Raw genomic sequence first — 18,236 nt, 5'->3', positions numbered from 1 at the left:
TCAGTGTGTGTGGAAGGTGTTTCAGTGTGTGGGGAAGAGGTTTCAGTGTGTGGGGTAGAGGTTTCAGTGTGTGGGGATGGGTTTCAGTGTGTAGGGAAAGGTTTCAGTGTGTGGGGAAGAGGTTTCAGTGTGTGGGGAAGAGGTTTCAGTGTGTGTGGATGGGTTTCAGTGTGTGGGGAAGTGTTTCTGTGTGTGGGGAGGAGGTTTCAGTGCGTGCGGAAGGGGTTTAAGAGTGTGTGGAAGAGGTTCAAGTGTGTGTGGAACGGGTGTCAGTGTGTGTGGAAGGGATTTCAGTGTGTGCGGAAGGGGTTTCAGTGTGCGGGGTTGGGTTTCAGTGCGTGTGAAAGATGTTACAGCGTGTGGGGAAGAGGTTTCAGTGTGTGGAGAAGGGTTTCAGGGTGTGGGGAAGGGTTTAAGTATGTGGGGAAGGGGTTTCAGTGTGTGTGGAAGGAGTTTCACGGTGTGGGGAAGGGGTTTCATTGTGTGTGGAATAGACTTAAGTGTGTGTGGAAGGGGTTTCAATGTGTCTGGAAGGGGTTTCAGTGTGTGTGGAAGGGGTTTCAGCGTGTGGGGAAGGGGTTTCAGCGTGTGGGGAAGGGTTTCTGTGAGTGGGGAAGAGGTTTCAGTGTGTGGGGAAGAGGTTTCAGTGTGCGGGGAAGAGGTTTCAGTGTGTGGGGATGGGTTTCAGTGTGTGCGAAAGGTGTTTCAGTCTGTGGGGATGGGTTTCAGTGTGCGGGGAATGGTATTAAGTGTGTGTGGAAGGGGTTTCAGCGTGTGGGGAAAGGGTTTCAGTGCGTGTGAAAGATGTTTCAGCGTGTGGGGAAGAGGTTTCAGTGTGTGGGGAAGGGGTTTCACTGTGTGGGGATGGGTTTCATTGTGTGGGGAATTGCTTCAGTGTGTGGGGACGGGTTTCAGTGTGTGGGGATGGGTTTCAGTGTGTGCGGAAGGGGTTTCAGTGCATGTGGAAGAGGTTTCAGTGCGTGTGGAAGGGGTTTCAGCGTGTGGGGAAGGGGTTTCAGCTTGTGGGGAAGGGTTTCAGTGTGCGGGGAAGGGATTTCAGTGTGTGGGGAAGGGGTTTCAGTGTTTGTGGAGGGGGTTTCAGTGTGTGGGGAAGGGGTTTCAGTGTGCGGGGAAGGGGTTACAGTGTGTGTGTAAGGGGTTTCAGTGTGTGGTGATGGGTTTCAGTGGGTGTGGAAGAAGTTTCAGCGTGTGGGGAAGAGGTTTCAGTGTGTGGGGAAGATTTTTCAGTGTGTGTGGAAGATGTTTCAGTGCTTGGGGAAGGAGTTTCAGTGTGTGGGGAAGAGGTTTCAGTGTGTGGGGAAGAGGTTTCAGTGTGTGTGGAAGAGGTTTCAGTGCGTGGGGAAGGGGTTTCAGTGTGTCGGGAAGAGATTTCAGTGTGCGGGGAAGGGGTTTCAGTGTGTGTGGAAGTGGTTTCAGTGTTTGGGGAAGGGGTTTCAGTGTGCGGGGAAGGGGTTACAGTGTGTGTGGAAGGGGATTCAGTGTGTGGGTAGGGGTTTCAGTGTGTGTGGAAGAGATTTCACTGTGTGTGGAAGGGGTTTCAGTGTGTGGGGATGGGTTTCAGTGCGTGTGGAAGATGTTTCAGAGGGTGGGGAAGATGTTTCAGTGTGTGTGGAAGATGATTCAGTGCGTGGGGAAGGAGTTTCAGAGTGAGGGGAAGAGGTTTCAATGTGTGGGGAAGAGGTTTCAGTGTGTGGGGAAGAGGTTTCAGTGTGTGTGGAAGAGGTTTCAGTGTTTGTGGAAGAGGTTTCAGTGCGTGGGGAAGGGGTTTCAGTGTGTGGGGAAGAGGTTTCAGTGTGTGGGGAAGGTTTTCAGTCTGTGGGGAAGAGCTATCAGTGTGTGGGGAAGAGGTTTCAGTGTGTGGGGAAGAGGTTTCAGTGTGTGGGGAAGGGTTTCAGTGCATGGGGAAGAGGTTTCAATGTGTGGGGAAGATGTTTCAGTGTGTGGGGTTGGACTACAGTGTGTGGGGAAGAGGTTTCAGTGTGCGCCAAAGTGGTTTCAGTGTGTTTGGACGGGTTTCAGTGTGTGGGGAAGGTGTTTCAGTCTGTGGGGATGTGTTTCAGTGTGTGTGGAACGGGTTTCAGTGTGTGTGGAAGGGGTTTCAGTGTGTGGGGAAGAGGTTTCAGAGTGTGGGGACGAGGTTTCAGTGTGTGGGCATGGGTTTCAGTGCATGTTAAAGATGTTTCAGCTTGTGGGGAAGAGGTTTCAGTGTGTGGGGATGGGTTTCATTGTGTGGGGAATTGTTTCAGTGTGTGGGGATGTGTTTCAGTGTGTGGGGTTGGGTTTCAGTGCGTGGGGTGTGTTTCAGTGTGTGAGGAAGTGGTTTCAGCCTGTGGGAATATGTTTCAGTCTGTGGGGATGGGTTTCCGTGTGCGGGGAAGGGATTTCAATGTGTGGGGAAGGGTTTCAGTCTCTGGGGAGGAGCTTTCAGTGTGTGGGGAAGAGGTTTCAGAGTGTGGGGATGGGTATCAGTCTGTGGGGATGGGTTTCAGTGTGCAGGGAAGGTGTTTCAGTGTGTGGGGAAGAGGTTTCAGTGCGTGGGGATGGGTTTCAGTGTGAGGGGAAGGGGCTTCAGTGTGTGGGGAAGGGGTTTCAGTGTGTGGGAAAGAGGTTTCAGTGTGTGAGGATGGGTTTCAGTGGGTGGTTGAGGTGTTTCAGTCTTTGGGGAAGAGGTTTCAGTGTGTGGGGAAGAGGTTTCCGTGCGTGGGGAAGGGGTTTCAGTGTGTGGGGAAGTGGTTTCAGTGTGTGGGGAAGAGGTTTCAGTGTGTGTGGAATAGGTTTCAGTGTGTGGGGATGGGTTTCAGTGCGTGGGGTGTGTTTCAGTGTGTGAGGAAGTGGTTTCAGCCTGTGGGGATATGTTTCAGTCTGTGGGGATGGGTTTCCGTGTGCGGGGAAGGGATTTCAATATGTGGGGAAGGGTTTCAGTCTCTGGGGAGGAGCGTTCAGTGTGTGGGGAAGAGGTTTCAGAGTGTGGGGAGGAGGTTTCAGTGTGTGGGTTGATGTTTCAGTGTGTGTGGAAGATGATTCAGTGCGTGGGGAAGGAGTTTCAGTGTGAGGGGAAGAGGTTTCACTGTGTGGGGAAGAGGTTTCAGTGTGAGGGGAAGAGGTTTCAGTGTTTGTGGAAGAGGTTTCAGTGCGTTATGAAGGGGTTTCAGTTTGTGGGGAAGAGGTTTCTGTGTGTGGGGAATGGGTTTCAGTCTGTGGGGCTGAGCTTTCAGTGTGTGGGGAAGAGGTTTCAGTGTGTGGCGATGGGTTTCAGTTTGTGGGGATGGGTTTCAGTGCATGGTGATGGGGTTTCAGTGCGTGGGGAAGAGGTTTCAGTGTTTGGGGATGTGTTTCAGTGTGTGTGGAAGGTGTTTCAGTGTGTGGGGATGGGTTTCAGTGTGTAGGGAAAGGTTTCAGTGTGTGGGGAAGAGGTTTCAGTGTGTGGGGATGAGGTTTTATTGTGTGTGGATGGGTTTCAGTGTGTGGGGAAGTGTTTTTGTGTGTGGGGAGGAGGTTTCAGTGTGTGCAGAAGGGGTTTAAGAGTGTGTGGAAGAGGTTCAAGTGTGTGTGGAACGGGTTTCAGTGTGTGGGGAAGAGGTTTCAGTGTTTGTGGAAGAGGTTTCAGTGCGTGGGGAAGGGGTGTCAGTGTGTGGGGAAGAGGTTTCAGTGTGTGGGGAAGGTTTTCAGTCTGTGGGTAGTGCTATCAGTGTGTGGGGAAGAGGTTTCAGTGTGTGGGGAAGAGGTTTCAGTGTGTGGGGAAGGGTTTCAGTGCATGGGGAAGAGGTTTCAATGTGTGGGGAAGATGTTTCAGTGTGTGGGGATGGACTTCAGTGTGTGGGGAAGAGGTTTCAGTGTGCGCCGAAGTGGTTTCAGTGCGTGCGGACGGGTTTCAGTGTGTGGGGAAGGTGTTTCAGTCTGTGGGGATGTGTTTCAGTGTGTGTGGAAGGGGTTTCAGTGTGTGGGGAAGAGGTTTCAGAGTGTGGGGACGAGGTTTCAGTGTGTGGGCATGGGTTTCAGTGCATGTGAAAGATGTTTCAGCCTGTGGGGAAGAGGTTTCATTGTGTGGGGAAGAGGTTTCAGTGTGTGGGGATGGGTTTCATTGTGTGGGGAATTGTTTCAGTGTGTGGGGATGTGTTTCAGTGTGTGGGGTTGGGTTTCAGTGCGTGGGGTGTGTTTCAGTGTGTGAGGAAGTGGTTTCAGCCTGTGGGGATATGTTTCAGTCTGTGGGGATGGGTTTCCGTGTGCGGGGAAGGGATTTCAATGTGTGGGGAAGGATTTCAGTCTCTGGGGAGGAGCTTTCAGTGTGTGGGGAAGAGGTTTCAGAGTGTGGGGATGGGTTTCAGTGTGTGGGGATGGGTTTCAGTGTGTAGGAAGGTGTTTCAGTGTGTGGGGAAGAGGTTTCAGTGCGTGGGGATGGGTTTCAGTGTGAGTGGAAGGGGCCTCAGTGTGTGGGGAAGGGGTTTCAGTGTGTGGGGAAGAGATTTCAGTGTGTGAGGATGGGTTTCAGTGGGTGGTTGAGGTGTTTCAGTCTTTGGGGAAGAGGTTTCAGTGTGTGGGGAAGAGGTTTCCGTGCGTGGGGAAGGGGTTTCAGTGTGTGGGGAAGTGGTTTCAGTGTGTGGGGAAGAAGTTTCATTGTGTGTGGAATAGGTTTCAGTGTGTGGGGATGGGTTTCAGTGCGTGGGGTGTGTTTCAGTGTGTGAGGAATTGGTTTCAGCCTGTGGGGATATGTTTCAGTCTGTGGGGATGGGTTTCCGTGTGCGGGGAAGGGATTTCAATATGTGGGGAAGGGTTTCAGTCTCTGGGGAGGAGCGTTCAGTGTGTGGGGAAGAGGTTTCAGAGTGTGGGGAGGAGGTTTCAGTGTGTGGGTTGATGTTTCAGTGTGTGTGGAAGATGATTCAGTGCGTGGGGAAGGAGTTTCAGTGTGAGGGGAAGAGGTTTCACTGTGTGGGGAAGAGGTTTCAGTGTGTGGGGAAGAGGTTTCAGTGTTTGTGGAAGTGGTTTCAGTGCGTTAGGAAGGGGTTTCAGTTTGTGGGGAAGAGGTTTCTGTGTGTGGGGAATGGGTTTCAGTCTGTGGGGCTGAGCTTTCAGTGTGTGGGGAAGAGGTTTCAATGTGTGGCGATGGGTTTCAGTTTGTGGGGATGGGTTTCAGTGCATGGTGATGGGGTTTCAGTGCGTGGGGAAGAGGTTTCAGTGTTTGGGGATGGGTTTCAGTGTGTGTGGAAGGTGTTTCAGTGTGTGGGGAAGAGGTTTCAGTGTGTGGGGTAGAGGTTTCAGTGTGTGGGGATGGGTTTCAGTGTGTAGGGAAAGGTTTCAGTGTGTGGGGAAGAGGTTTCAGTGTGTGGGGAAGAGGTTTCAGTGTGTGTGGATGGGTTTCAGTGTGTGGGGAAGTGTTTCTCTGTGTGGGGAGGAGGTTTCAGTGTGTGCGGAAGGGGTTTAACAGTGTGTGGAAGAGGTTCAAGTGCGTGTGGAACGGGTTTCAGTGTGTGTGGAAGGGATTTCAGTGTGTGCGGAAGGGGTTTCAGTGTGCGGGGTTGGGTTTCAGTGCGTGTGAAAGATGTTGCAGTGTGTGGGGAAGAGGTTTCAGTGTGTGGAGAAGGGTTTCAGGGTGTGGGGAAGGGTTTAAGTATGTGGGGAAGAGGTTTCAGTGTGTGTGGAAGGAGTTTCACGGCGTGGGGAAGGGGTTTCATTGTGTGTGGAATAGATTTAAGTGTGTGTGGAAGGGGTTTCAATGTGTGTGGAAGGGGTTTCAGTGTGTGTGGAAGGGGTTTCAGCGTGTGGGGAAGGGGTTTCAGCGTGTGGGGAAGGGTTTCTGTGAGTGGGGAAGAGGTTTCAGTGTGTGGGGAAGAGGTTTCAGTGTGCGGGGAAGAGGTTTCACTGTGTGGGGATGGGTTTCAGTGTGTGCGAAAGGTGTTTCAGTCTGTGGGGATGGGTTTCAGTGTGCGGGGAATGGGTTTCAGTATGTGTGGAAGGGGTTTAAGCGTGTGGAGAAAGGGTTTCAGTGTGTGCCGAAGGTGTTTCAGTTTGTGGGGAAGAGGTTTCAGAGTGTGGGGATGGGTTTCAGTGCGTGTGAAAGATGTTTCAGCGTGTGGGAAAGAGGTTTCAGTGTATGGGGAAGGGGTTTCACTGTGTGGGGATGGGTTTCATTGTGTGGGGAATTGCTTCAGTGTGTGGGGACGGGTTTCAGTGTGTGGGGATGGGTTTCAGTGTGTGCGGAAGGGGTTTCAGTGCATGTGGAAGAGGTTTCAGTGCGTGTGGAAGGGGTTTCAGCGTGTGGGGAAGGGGTTTCAGCTTGTGGGGAAGGGTTTCAGTGTGCGGGGAAGGGATTTCAGTGTGTGGGGAAGGGGTTTCAGTGTTTGTGGAAGGGGTTTCAGTGTGTGGGGAAGGGGTTTCAGTATGCGGGGAAGGGGTTACAGTGTGTGTGGAAGGGGTTTCAGTGTGTGGTGATGGGTTTCAGTGGGTGTGGAAGACGTTTCAGCGTGTGGGGAAGAGGTTTCAGTGTGTGGGGAAGATTTTCCAGTGTGTGTGGAAGATGTTTCAGTGCTTGGGGAAGGAGTTTCAGTGTGTGGGGAAGAGGTTTCAATGTGTGGGGAAGAGGTTTCAGTGTGTGTGGAAGAGGTTTCAGAGCGTGGGGAAGGGGTTTCAGTGTGTCGGGAAGAGATTTCAGTGTGCGGGGAAGGGGTTTCAGTGTGTGTGGAAGTGGTTTCAGTGTTTGGGGAAGGGGTTTCAGTGTGCGGGGAAGGGGTTACAGTGTGTGTGGAAGGGGTTTCAGTGTGTGGGTAGGGGTTTCAGTGTGTGTGGAAGAGGTTTCAGTGTGTGTGGAAGGGGTTTCAGTGTGTGGGGATGGTTTTCAGTGCGTGTGGAAGATGTTTCAGCGTGTGGGGAAGAGGTTTCAGAGTGTGGGGAAGATGTTTCAGTGTGTGTGGAAGATGATTCAGTGCGTGTGGAGGAGTTTCAGAGTGAGGGGAAGAGGTTTCAATGTGTGGAGAAGAGGTTTCAGTGTGTGGGGAAGAGGTTTCAGTGTGTGGGGAAGAGGTTTCAGTGTGTGGGGAAGAGGTTTCAGTGTGTGGGGAAGGTTTTCAGTCTGTGGGGAAGAGCTATCAGTGTGTGGGGAAGAGGTTTCAGTGTGTGGGGAAGAGGTTTCAGTGTGTGGGGAAGGGTTTCAGTGCATGGGGAAGAGGTTTCAATGTGTGGGGAAGATGTTTCAGTGTGTGGGGATGGACTTCAGTGTGCGGGGAAGAGGTTTCAGTGTGCGCCGAAGTGGTTTCAGTGTGTGCGGACGGGTTTCAGTGTGTGGGGAAGGTGTTTCAGTCTATGGGGATGTGTTTCAGTGTGTGGGGAACGGGTTTCAGTGTGTGTGGAAGGGGTTTCAGTGTGTGGGGAAGAGGTTTCAGAGTGTGGGGACGAGGTTTCAGTGTGTGGGCATGGGTTTCAGTGCATTTGAAAGATGTATCAGCCTGTGGGGAAGAGGTTTCAGTGTGTGGGGAAGAGGTTTCAGTGTGTGGGGATGGGTTTCATTGTGTGGGGAATTGTTTCAGTGTGTGGGGATGTGTTTCAGTGTGTGGGGATGGGTTTCAGTGCGTGGGGTGTGTTTCAGTGTGTGAGGAAGTGGTTTCAGCCTGTGGGGATATGTTTCAGTCTGTGGGGATGGGTTTCCGTGTGCGGGGAAGGGATTTCAATGTGTGGGGAAGGGTTTCAGTCTCTGGGCAGGAGCTTTCAGTGTGTGGGGAAGAGGTTTCAGAGTGCGGGGATGGGTTTCAGTGTGTGGGTTGATGTTTCAGTGTGTAGGGAAGGCGTTTCAGTGTGTGGGGAAGAGGTTTCAGTGCGTGGGGATGGGTTTCAGTGTGAGGGGAAGGGGTTTCAGTGTGTGGGGAAGGGGTTTCAGTGTGTGGGGAAGAGATTTCAGTGTGTGAGGATGGGTTTCAGTTGGTGGTTGAGGTGTTTCAGTCTTTGGGGAAGAGGTTTCAGTGTGTGGGGAAGAGGTTTCCGTGCGTGGGGAAGGGGTTTCAGTGTGTGGGGAAGTGGTTTCAGTGTGTGGGGAAGAGGTGTCTGTGTGTGTAGAATAGGTTTCAGAGTGCGGGGAAGGTGTTTCAGTCTGTGGGGAAGTCGTTTCAGTGTGTGGGGAAGAAGTTTCAGTGTGTGGGAAAGGGGTTTCAGTGGGTGGTAAAGGGGATTCACTGTGTGGGGAAGAGGTTTCAGTGTGCGGGAAAGGGGTTTCAGTGTGTGGGGAAGAGGTTTCTGTGTATGGGGAAGAGGTTTCAGTGTGTGGGGAAGGGTTTCAGTCTGTGGCGAAGAGGTTTCAGTGTGTGGGAATTGGTTTCAGTGTGTGGGGAAAGGTTTCAGTGTGTGGGGATGGGATGCAGTGTGTGTGGAAGGGGTTTCAGTTTGTGGGGAAGGGTTTCACTGTGTGGGGAAGGGGTTTCAGTGTGTGGGGAAGAGGTTTCAGTGTGTGGGGATGGGTTTCAGTGTGTGAGGAAGGGGTTTCAGTGTGTGGGGAAGTGTTTTCAGTTTGTGGGGAAGGGGTTTTAGTGTGTGGAGATGGGTTTCAGTGTGCGGGGAGGTGGTTTCAGTCTGTGGGGAAGAGCTTTCAGTGTGTGGATAAGGGGTTTCAGTGTGTGGGGAAGATGTTTCAGTGTGTGGGGAAGAGTTTCAGTGTGCGGGGAAGTGGTTTCAGTCTGTGGGGAAGGGGTTACAGTGTGTGTGGAAGGGGTTTCAGTGTGTGGGTAGGGGTTTCAGTGTGTGTGGAAGAGGTTTCACTGTGTGTGGAAGGGGTTTCAGTGTGTGGGGATGGGTTTCAGTGCGTGTGGAAGATGTTTCAGAGGGTGGGGAAGATGTTTCAGTGTGTGTGGAAGATGATTCAGTGCGTGGGGAAGGAGTTTCAGAGTGAGGGGAAGAGGTTTCAATGTGTGGGGAAGAGGTTTCAGTGTGTGGGGAAGAGGTTTCAGTGTTTGTGGAAGAGGTTTCAGTGCGTGGGGAAGGGGTTTCAGTGTGTGGGGAAGAGGTTTCAGTGTGTGGGGAAGGTTTTCAGTCTGTGGGGAAGAGCTATCAGTGTGTGGGGAAGAGGTTTCAGTGTGTGGGGAAGAGGTTTCAGTGTGTGGGGAAGGGTTTCAGTGCATGGGGAAGAGGTTTCAATGTGTGGGGAAGATGTTTCAGTGTGTGGGGATGGACTTCAGTGTGTGGGGAAGAGGTTTCAGTGTGCGCCGAAGTGGTTTCAGTGTGTGCGGACGGGTTTCAGTGTGTGGGGAAGGTGTTTCAGTCTGTGGGGATGTGTTTCAGTGTGTGTGGAACGGGTTTCAGTGTGTGTGGAAGGGGTTTCAGTGTGTGGGGAAGAGGTTTCAGAGTGTGGGGGCGAGGTTTCAGTGTGTGGGCATGGGTTTCAGTGCATGTGAAAGATGTTTCAGCCTGTGGGGAAGAGGTTTCAGTGTGTGGGGATGGGTTTCATTGTGTGGGGAATTGTTTCAGTGTGTGGGGATGTGCTTCAGTGTGTGGGGTTGGGTTTCAGTGCGTGGGGTGTGTTTCAGTGTGTGAGGAAGTGGTTTCAGCCTGTGGGGATATGTTTCAGTCTGTGGGGATGGGTTTCCGTGTGCGGGGAAGGGATTTCAATGTGTGGGGAAGGGTTTCAGTCTCTGGGGAGGAGCTTTCAGTGTGTGGGGAAGAGGTTTCAGAGTGTGGGGATGGGTATCAGTCTGTGGGGATGGGTTTCGGTGTGCAGGGAAGGTGTTTCAGTGTGTGGGGAAGATGTTTCAGTGCGTGGGGATGGGTTTCAGTGTGAGGGGAAGGGGCTTCAGTGTGTGGGGAAGGGGTTTCAGTGTGTGGGGAAGAGATTTCAGTGTGTGAGGATGGGTTTCAGTGGGTGGTTGAGGTGTTTCAGTCTTTGGGGAAGAGGTTTCAGTGTGTGGGGAAGAGGTTTCCGTGCGTGGGGAAGGGGTTTCAGTGTGTCGGGAAGTGGTTTCAGTGTGTGGGGAAGAGGTTTCAGTGTGTGTGGAATAGGTTTCAGTGTGTGGGGATGGGTTTCAGTGCGTGGGGTGTGTTTCAGTGTGTGAGGAAGTGGTTTCAGCATGTGGGGATATGTTTCAGTCTGTGGGGATGGGTTTCCGTGTGCGGGGAAGGGATTTCAATGTGTGGGGAAGGGTTTCAGTCTCTGGGGAGGAGCTTTCAGTGTGTGGGGAAGAGGTTTCAGAGCGTGGGGAGGAGGTTTCAGTGTGTGGGTTGATGTTTCAGTGTGTGTGGAAGATGATTCAGTGCGTGGGGAAGGAGTTTCAGTGTGAGGGGAAGAGGTTTCACTGTGTGGGGAAGAGGTTTCAGTGTGTGGGGAAGAGGTTTCAGTGTTTGTGGAAGTGGTTTCAGTGCGTTAGGAAGGGGTTTCAGTTTGTGGGGAAGAGGTTTCTGTGTGTGGGGAATGGGTTTCAGTCTGTGGGGCTGAGCTTTCAGTGTGTGGGGAAGAGGTTTCAGTGTGTGGCGATGGGTTTCAGTTTGTGGGGATGGGTTTCAGTGCATGGTGATGGGGTTTCAGTGCGTGGGGAAGAGGTTTCAGTGTTTGGGGATGGGTTTCAGTGTGTGTGGAAGGTGTTTCAGTGTGTGGGGAAGAGGTTTCAGTGTGTGGGGTAGAGGTTTCAGTGTGTGGGGATGGGTTTCAGTGTGTAGGGAAAGGTTTCAGTGTGTGGGGAAGAGGTTTCAGTGTGTGGGGAAGAGGTTTCAGTGTGTGTGGAAGGGTTTCAGTGTGTGGGGAAGTGTTTCTGTGTGTGGGGAGGAGGTTTCAGTGTGTGCGGAAGGGGTTTAAGAGTGTGTGGAAGAGATTCAAGTGTGTGTGGAACGGGTTTCAGTGTGTGGGGAAGAGGTTTCAGTGTTTGTGGTAGAGGTTTCAGTGCGTGGGGAAGGGGTTTCAGTGTGTGGGGAAGAGGTTTCAATGTGTGGGGAAGGTTTTCAGTCAGTGGGGAAGAGCTATCAGTGTGTGGGGAAGAGGTTTCAGTGTGTGGGGAAGAGGTTTCAGTGTGTGGGGAAGGGTTTCAGTGCATTGGGAAGAGGTTTCAATGTGTGGGGAAGATGTTTCAGTGTGTGGGGATGGACTTCAGTGTGTGGGGAAGAGGTTTCAGTGTGCGCCGAAGTGGTTTCAGTGTGTGCGGATGGGTTTCAGTGTGTGGGGAAGGTGTTTCAGTCTGTGGGGATGTGTTTCAGTGTGTGTGGAACGGGTTTCAGTGTGTGTGGAAGGGGTTTCAGTGTGTGGGGAAGAGGTTTCAGAGTGTGGGGACGAGGTTTCAGTGTGTGGGGATGGGTTTCATTGTGTGGGGAATTGTTTCAGTGTGTGGGGATGTGTTTCAGTGTGTGGGGTTGGGTTTCAGTGCGTGGGGTGTGTTTCAGTGTGTGAGGAAGTGGTTTCAGCCTGTGGGGATATGTTTCAGTCTGTGGGGATGGGTTTCCGTGTGCGGGGAAGGGATTTCAATGTGTGGGGAAGGGTTTCAGTCTCTGGGGAGGAGCTTTCAGTATGTGGGGAAGAGGTTTCAGAGTGTGGGGATGGGTTTCAGTGTGTGGGGATGGGTTTCAGTGTGTAGGGAAGGTGTTTCAGTGTGTGGGGAAGAGGTTTCAGTGCGTGGGGATGGGTTTCAGTGGGTGGTTGAGGTGTTTCAGTCTTTGGGGAAGAGGTTTCAGTGTGTGGGGAAGAGGTTTCCGTGCGTGGGGAAGGGGTTTCAGTGTGTGGGGAAGTGGTTTCAGTGTGTGGGGAAGAGGTTTCATTGTGTGTGGAATAGGTTTCAGTGTGTGGGGATGGGTTTCAGTGCGTGGGGTGTGTTTCAGTGTGTGAGGAAGTGGTTTCAGCCTGTGGGGATATGTTTCAGTCTGTGGGGATGGGTTTCCGTGTGCGGGGAAGGGATTTCAATATGTGGGGAAGGGTTTCAGTCTCTGGGGAGGAGCTTTCAGTGTGTGGGGAAGAGGTTTCAGAGTGTGGGGAGGAGGTTTCAGTGTGTGGGTTGATGTTTCAGTGTGTGTGGAAGATGATTCAGTGCGTGGGGAAGGAGTTTCAGTGTGAGGGGAAGAGGTTTCACTGTGTGGGGAAGAGGTTTCAATGTGTGGGGAAGAGGTTTCAGTGTTTGTGGAAGTGGTTTCAGTGCGTTAGCAAGGGGTTTCAGTTTGTGGGGAAGAGGTTTCTGTGTGTGGGGAATGGGTTTCAGTCTGTGGGGCTGAGCTTTCAGTGTGTGGGGAAGAGGTTTCAGTGTGTGGGGATGGGTTTCAGTTTGTGGGGATGGGTTTCAGTGCATGGTGATGGGGTTTCAGTGCGTGGGGAAGAGGTTTCAGTGTTTGGGGATGGGTTTCAGTGTGTGTGGAAGGTGTTTCAGTGTGTGGGGAAGAGGTTTCAGTGTGTGGGGTAGAGGTTTCAGTGTGTGGGGATGGGTTTCAGTGTGTAGGGAAAGGTTTCAGTGTGTGGGGAAGAGGTTTCAGTGTGTGGGGAAGAGGTTTCAGTGTGTGTGGATGGGTTTCAGTGTGTGGGGAAGTGTTTCTGTGTGTGGGGAGGAGGTTTCAGTGTGTGCGGAAGGTGTTTAACAGTGTGTGGAAGAGGTTCAAGTGTGTGTGGAAGGGATTTCAGTGTGTGTGGAAGGGATTTCAGTGTGTGCGGAAGGGGTTTCAGTGTGCGGGGTTGGGTTTCAGTGCGTGTGAAAGATGTTGCAGTGTGTGGGGAAGAGGTTTCAGTGTGTGGAGAAGGGTTTCAGGGTGTGGGGAAGGGTTTAAGTATGTGGGGAAGGGGTTTCAGTGTGTGTGGAAGGAGTTTCACGGTGTGGGGAAGGGGTTTCATTGTGTGTGGAATAGATTTAAGTGTGTGTGGAAGGGGTTTCAGCGTGTGGGGAAGGGGTTTCAGCGTGTGGGGAAGGGTTTCTGTGAGTGGGGAAGAGGTTTCAGTGTGTGGGGAAGAGGTTTCAGTGTGCGGGGAAGAGGTTTCACTGTGTGGGGATGGGTTTCAGTGTGTGCGAAAGGTGTTTCAGTCTGTGGGGATGGGTTTCAGTGTGCGGGGAATGGGTTTCAGTGTGTGTGGAAGGGGTTTAAGCGTGTGGGGAAAGGGTTTCAGTGTGTGCCGAAGGTGTTTCAGTTTGTGGGGAAGAGGTTTCAGAGTGTGGGGATGGGTTTCAGTGCGTGTGAAAGATGTTTCAGCGTGTGGGGAAGAGGTTTCAGTGTGTGAGGAAGGGGTTTCACTGTGTGGGGATGGGTTTCATTGTGTGGGGAATTGCTTCAGTGTGTGGGGACGAGTTTCAGTGTGTGGGGATGGGTTTCAGTGTGTGCGGAAGGGGTTTCAGTGCATGTGGAAGAGGTTTCAGTGCGTGTGGAAAGGTTTTCAGCGTGTGGGGAAGGGGTTTCTGCTTGTGGGGAAGGGTTTCAGTGTGCGGAGTAGGGATTTAAGTGTGTGGGGAAGGGGTTTCAGTGTTTGTGGAAGGGGTTTCAGTGTGTGGGGAAGGGGTTTCAGTATGCGGGGAAGGGGTTACAGTGTGTGTGGAAGGGGTTTCAGTGTGTGGTGATGGGTTTCAGTGGGTGTGGAAGAAGTTTCAGCGTGTGGGGAAGAGGTTTCAGTGTGTGGGGAAGATTTTCCAGTGTGTGTGGAAGATGTTTCAGTGCTTGGGGAAGGAGCTTCAGTGTGTGGGGAAGAGGTTTCAGTGTGTGGGGAAGAGGTTTCAGTGTGTGTGGAAGAGGTTTCAGAGCGTGGGGAAGGGGTTTCAGTGTGTCGGGAAGAGATTTCAGTGTGCGGGGAAGGGGTTTCAGTGTGTGTGGAAGTGGTTTCAGTGTTTGGGGAAGGGGTTTCAGTGTGCGGGGAAGGGGTTACAGTGTGTGTGGAAGGGGTTTCAGTGTGTGGGTAGGGGTTTCAGTGTGTGTGGAAGAGGTTTCAGTGTGTGTGGAAGGGGTTTCAGTGTGTGGGGATGGCTTTCAGTGCGTGTGGAAGATGTTTCAGCGTGTGGGGAAGAGGTTTCAGAGTGTGGGGAAGATGTTTCAGTGTGTGTGGAAGATGATTCAGTGCGTGTGGAGGAGTTTCAGAGTGAGGGGAAGAGGTTTCAATGTGTGGAGAAGAGGTTTCAGTGTGTGGGGAAGAGGTTTCAGTGTGTGGGGAAGAGGTTTCAGTGTTTGTGGAAGAGGTTTCAGTGCGTGGGGAAGGGGTTTCAGTGTGTGGGGAAGAGTTTTCAGTGTGTGGGGAAGTTATTCAGTCTGTGCGGAAGAGCTATCAGTGTGTGGGGAAGAGGTTTCAGTGTGTGGGGAAGAGGTTTCAGTGTGTGGGGAATGGTTTCAGTGCATGGGGAAGAGGTTTCAATGTGTGGGGAAGATGTTTCAGTGTGTGGGGATGGACTTCAGTGTGCGGGGAAGAGGTTTCAGTGTGCGCCGAAGTGGTTTCAGTGTGTGCGGACGGGTTTCAGTGTGTGGGGAAGGTGTTTCAGTCTGTGGGGATGTGTTTCAGTGTGTGTGGAACGGGTTTCAGTGTGTGTGGAAGGGGTTTCAGTGTGTGGGGAAGAGGGTTCAGAGTGTGGGGACGAGGTTTCAGTGTGTGGGCATGGGTTTCAGTGCAAGTGAAAGATGTATCAGCCTGTGGGGAAGAGGTTTCAGTCTGTGGGGAAGAGGTTTCAGTGTGTGGGGATGGGTTTCATTGTGTGGGGAATTGTTTCAGTGTGTGGGGATGTGTTTCAGTGTGTGGGGATGGGTTTCAGTGCGTGGGGTGTGTTTCAGTGTGTGAAGAAGTGGTTTCAGCCTGTGGGGATATGTTTCAGTCTGTGGGGATGGGTTTCCGTGTGCGGGGAAGGGATTTCAATGTGTGGGGAAGGGTTTCAGTCTCTGGGGAGGAGCTTTCAGTGTGTGGGGAAGAGGTTTCAGAGTGTGGGGATGGGTTTCAGTGTGTGGGGATGGGTTTCAGTGTGTAGGGAAGGTGTTTCAGTGTGTGGGGAAGAGGTTTCAGTGAGTGGGGATGGGTTTCAGTGTGAGGGGAAGGGGTTTCAGTGTGTGGGGAAGGGGTTTCAGTGTGTGGGGAAGAGATTTCAGTGTGTGAGGATGGGTTTCAGTGGGTGGTTGAGGTGTTTCAGTCTTTGGGGAAGAGGTTTCAGTGTGTGGGGAAGAGGTTTCCGTGCGTGGGGAAGGGGTTTCAGTGTGTGGGGAAGTGGTTTCAGTGTGTGGGGAAGAGGTTTCAGTGTGTGTGGAATAGGTTTCAGAGTGCGGGGAAGGTGTTTCAGTCTGTGGGGAAGTCGTTTCAGTGTGTGGGGAAGAAGTTTCAGTGTGTGGGAAAGGGGTTTCAGTGGGTGGTGAAGGGGATTCACTGTGTGGGGAAGAGGTTTCAGTGTGCGGGAAAGGGGTTTCAGTGTGTGGGGAAGAGGTTTCAGTGTATGGGGAAGAGGTTTCAGTGTGTGGGGAAGGGTTTCAGTCTGTGGGGATGGGATGCAGTGTGTGTGGAAGGGGTTTCAGTTTGTGGGGATGGGTTTCAGTGTGTGGGGAAGAGGTTTCAGTGTGTGGGGATGGGTTTCAGTGTGTGAGGAAGGGGTTTCAGTGTGTGGGGAAGTGGTTTCAGTTTGTGGGGAAGGGGTTTTAGTGTGTGGAGATGGGTTTCAGTGTGCGGGGAGGGGGTTTCAGTCTGTGGGGAAGAGCTTTCAGTGTGTGGATAAGGTGTTTCAGTGTGTGGGGAAGATGTTTCAGTGTGTGGGGAAGAGTTTCAGTGTGTGGGGAAGTGGTTTCAGTCTGTGGGGAAGGGGTTTCAGTGTGTGGGGAAGAGGTTTCAGTGTGTGGGGAAGGGGTTTCAGTGTGTGGGGAAGGGGTTTCAGTGTGGGGGTAAGAGGTTGCAGTTTGTGGGGAAGAGGTTTCAGTGTGTGGGGATGGGTTTCAGTGACAGGGGAAGGGGTTTCTGTGTGTGGGGAAGAGGTTTCAGTGTGTGTGGATGGCTTTCTGTTTGTGGGGAAGGTGTTTCAGTGTGTGGGGAGAGGGTTCAGTTTGTGGGATGGTTTTCAGTCTGTGGGGATGGGTTTCAGTGTGTGGGGAAGGGGTTTCAGTTTGTGGGGAAGAGGTTTCAGTGCGTGGGGAAGGGGTTTCAGTGTGTGGGGAAGGGGTTTCAGAGTGTGGGGATGGGTTTCAGTGTGTGGGGATGGGTTTCAGTGTGTGGGGAAGAGGTTTCAGTGTGTGGGGATGGGTTTCAGTGTGAGGGGAAGGGGTTTCAGTGTGTGGGGAAGGGGTTTCAGTGTGTGGGGAAGAGAATTCAGTGTGTGAGGATGGGTTTTAGTGTGTGGTTGAGTTGTTTCAGTCCGTGGGGAGGAGGTTTCAGTGTGTGTGGGGATGTGTTTCAGTGTGTGGGGAAGGGGTTTCAGTGTGTGGGGAAGAGCTATCAGTGTGTGGGGAAGAGGTTTCAGTGTGTGGGGAAGAGGTTTCAGTGTGTGGGGAAGGGTTTCAGTGCATGGGGAAGAGGTTTCAATGTGTGGGGAAGATGTTTCAGTGTGTGGGGATGGACTTCAGTGTGCGGGGAAGAGGTTTCAGTGTGCGCCGAAGTGGTTTCAGTGTGTGCGGACGGGTTTCAGTGTGTGGGGAAGGTGTTTCAGTCTGTGGGGATGTGTTTCAGTGTGTGTGGAACGGGTTTCAGTGTGTGTGGAAGGGGTTTCAGTGTGTGGGGAAGAGGGTTCAGAGTGTGGGGACGAGGTTTCAGTGTGTGGGCATGGGTTTCAGTGCATGTGAAAGATGTATCAGCCTGTGGGGAAGAGGATTCAGTCTGTGGGGAAGAGGTTTCAGTGTGTGGGGATGGGTTTCATTGTGTGGGGAATTGTTTCAGTGTGTGGGGATGTGTTTCAGTGTGTGGGGATGGGTTTCAGTGCGTGGGGTGTGTTTCAGTGTGTGAAGAAGTGGTTTCAGCCTGTGGGGATATGTTTCAGTCTGTGGGGATGGGTTTCCGTGTGCGGGGAAGGGATTTCAATGTGTGGGGAAGGGTTTCAGTCTCTGGGGAGGAGCTTTCAGTGTGTGGGGAAGAGGTTTCAGAGTGTGGGGAGGAGGTTTCAGTGTGTGGGGATGGGTTTCAGTGTGTAGGGAAGGTGTTTCAGTGTGTGGGGAAGAGGTTTCAGTGCGTGGGGATGGGTTTCAGTGTGAGGGGAAGGGGTTTCAGTGTGTGGGGAAGGGGTTTCAGTGTGTGGGGAAGAGATTTCAGTGTGTGAGGATGGTTTTCAGTGGGTGGTTGAGGTGTTTCAGTCTTTGGGGAAGAGGTTTCAGTGTGTGGGGAAGAGGTTTCCGTGCGTGGGGAAGGGGTTTCAGTGTGTGGGGAAGTGGTTTCAGTGTGTGGGGAAGAGGTTTCAGTGTGTGTGGAATAGGTTTCAGAGTGCGGGGAAGGTGTTTCAGTCTGTGGGGAAGTCGTTTCAGTGTGTGGGGAAGAAGTTTCAGTGTGTGGGAAAGGGGTTTCAGTGGGTGGTGAAGGGGATTCACTGTGTGGGGAAGAGGTTTCAGTGTGCGGGAAAGGGGTTTCAGTGTGTGGGGAAGAGGTTTCAGTGTATGGGGAAGAGGTTTCAGTGTGTGGGGAAGGGTTTCAGTCTGTGGCGAAGAGGTTTCAGTGTGTAGGAAGAGGTTTCAGTGTGTGGGGAAGGGTTTCAGTGTGTGGGGATGGGATGCAGTGTGTGTGGAAGGGGTTTCAGTTTGTGGGGATGGGTTTCAGTGTGAGGGGAAGAGGTTTCAGTGTGTGGGGATGGGTTTCAGTGTGCGGGGAGGGGGTTTCAGTCTGTGGGGAAGAGCTTTCAGTCTGTGGATAAGGGGTTTCAGTGTGTGGGGAAGATGTTTCAGTGTGTGGGGAAGAGTTTCAGTGTGTGGGGAAGTGGTTTCAGTCTGTGGGGAAGGGGTTTCAGTGTGTGGGGAAGAGGTTTCAGTGTGTGGGGAAGGGGTTTCAGTGTGTGGGGAAGGGGTTTCAGTGTGGGGGTAAGAGGTTGCAGTTTGTGGGGAAGAGGTTTCAGTGTGTGGGGATGGGTTTCAGTGACTGGGAAAGGGGTTTCTGTGTGTGGGGAAGAGGTTTCAGTGTGTGTGGATGGCTTTCTGTTTGTGGGGAAGGTGTTTCAGTGTGTGGGGAGAGGGTTCAGTTTGTGGGATGGTTTTCAGTCTGTGGGGATGGGTTTCAGTGTGTGGGGAAGGGGTTTCAGTGTGTGGGGAAGAGGTTTCAGTGCGTGGGGAAGGGGTTTCAGTGTGTGGGGAAGGGGTTTCAGAGTGTGGGGATGGGTTTCAGTGTGTGGGGATGTGTTTCAGTGTGTGGGGAAGAGGTTTCAGTGTGTGGG

The sequence above is a fragment of the Heterodontus francisci genome, chromosome 28 (assembly GCF_036365525.1).
Source record: "Heterodontus francisci isolate sHetFra1 chromosome 28, sHetFra1.hap1, whole genome shotgun sequence".
In the NCBI taxonomy this organism is placed as follows: domain Eukaryota; kingdom Metazoa; phylum Chordata; class Chondrichthyes; order Heterodontiformes; family Heterodontidae; genus Heterodontus; species Heterodontus francisci.
The sequence above is the reverse complement of the archived record's forward strand: the minus strand, read 5'-3'. Positions refer to the sequence as shown.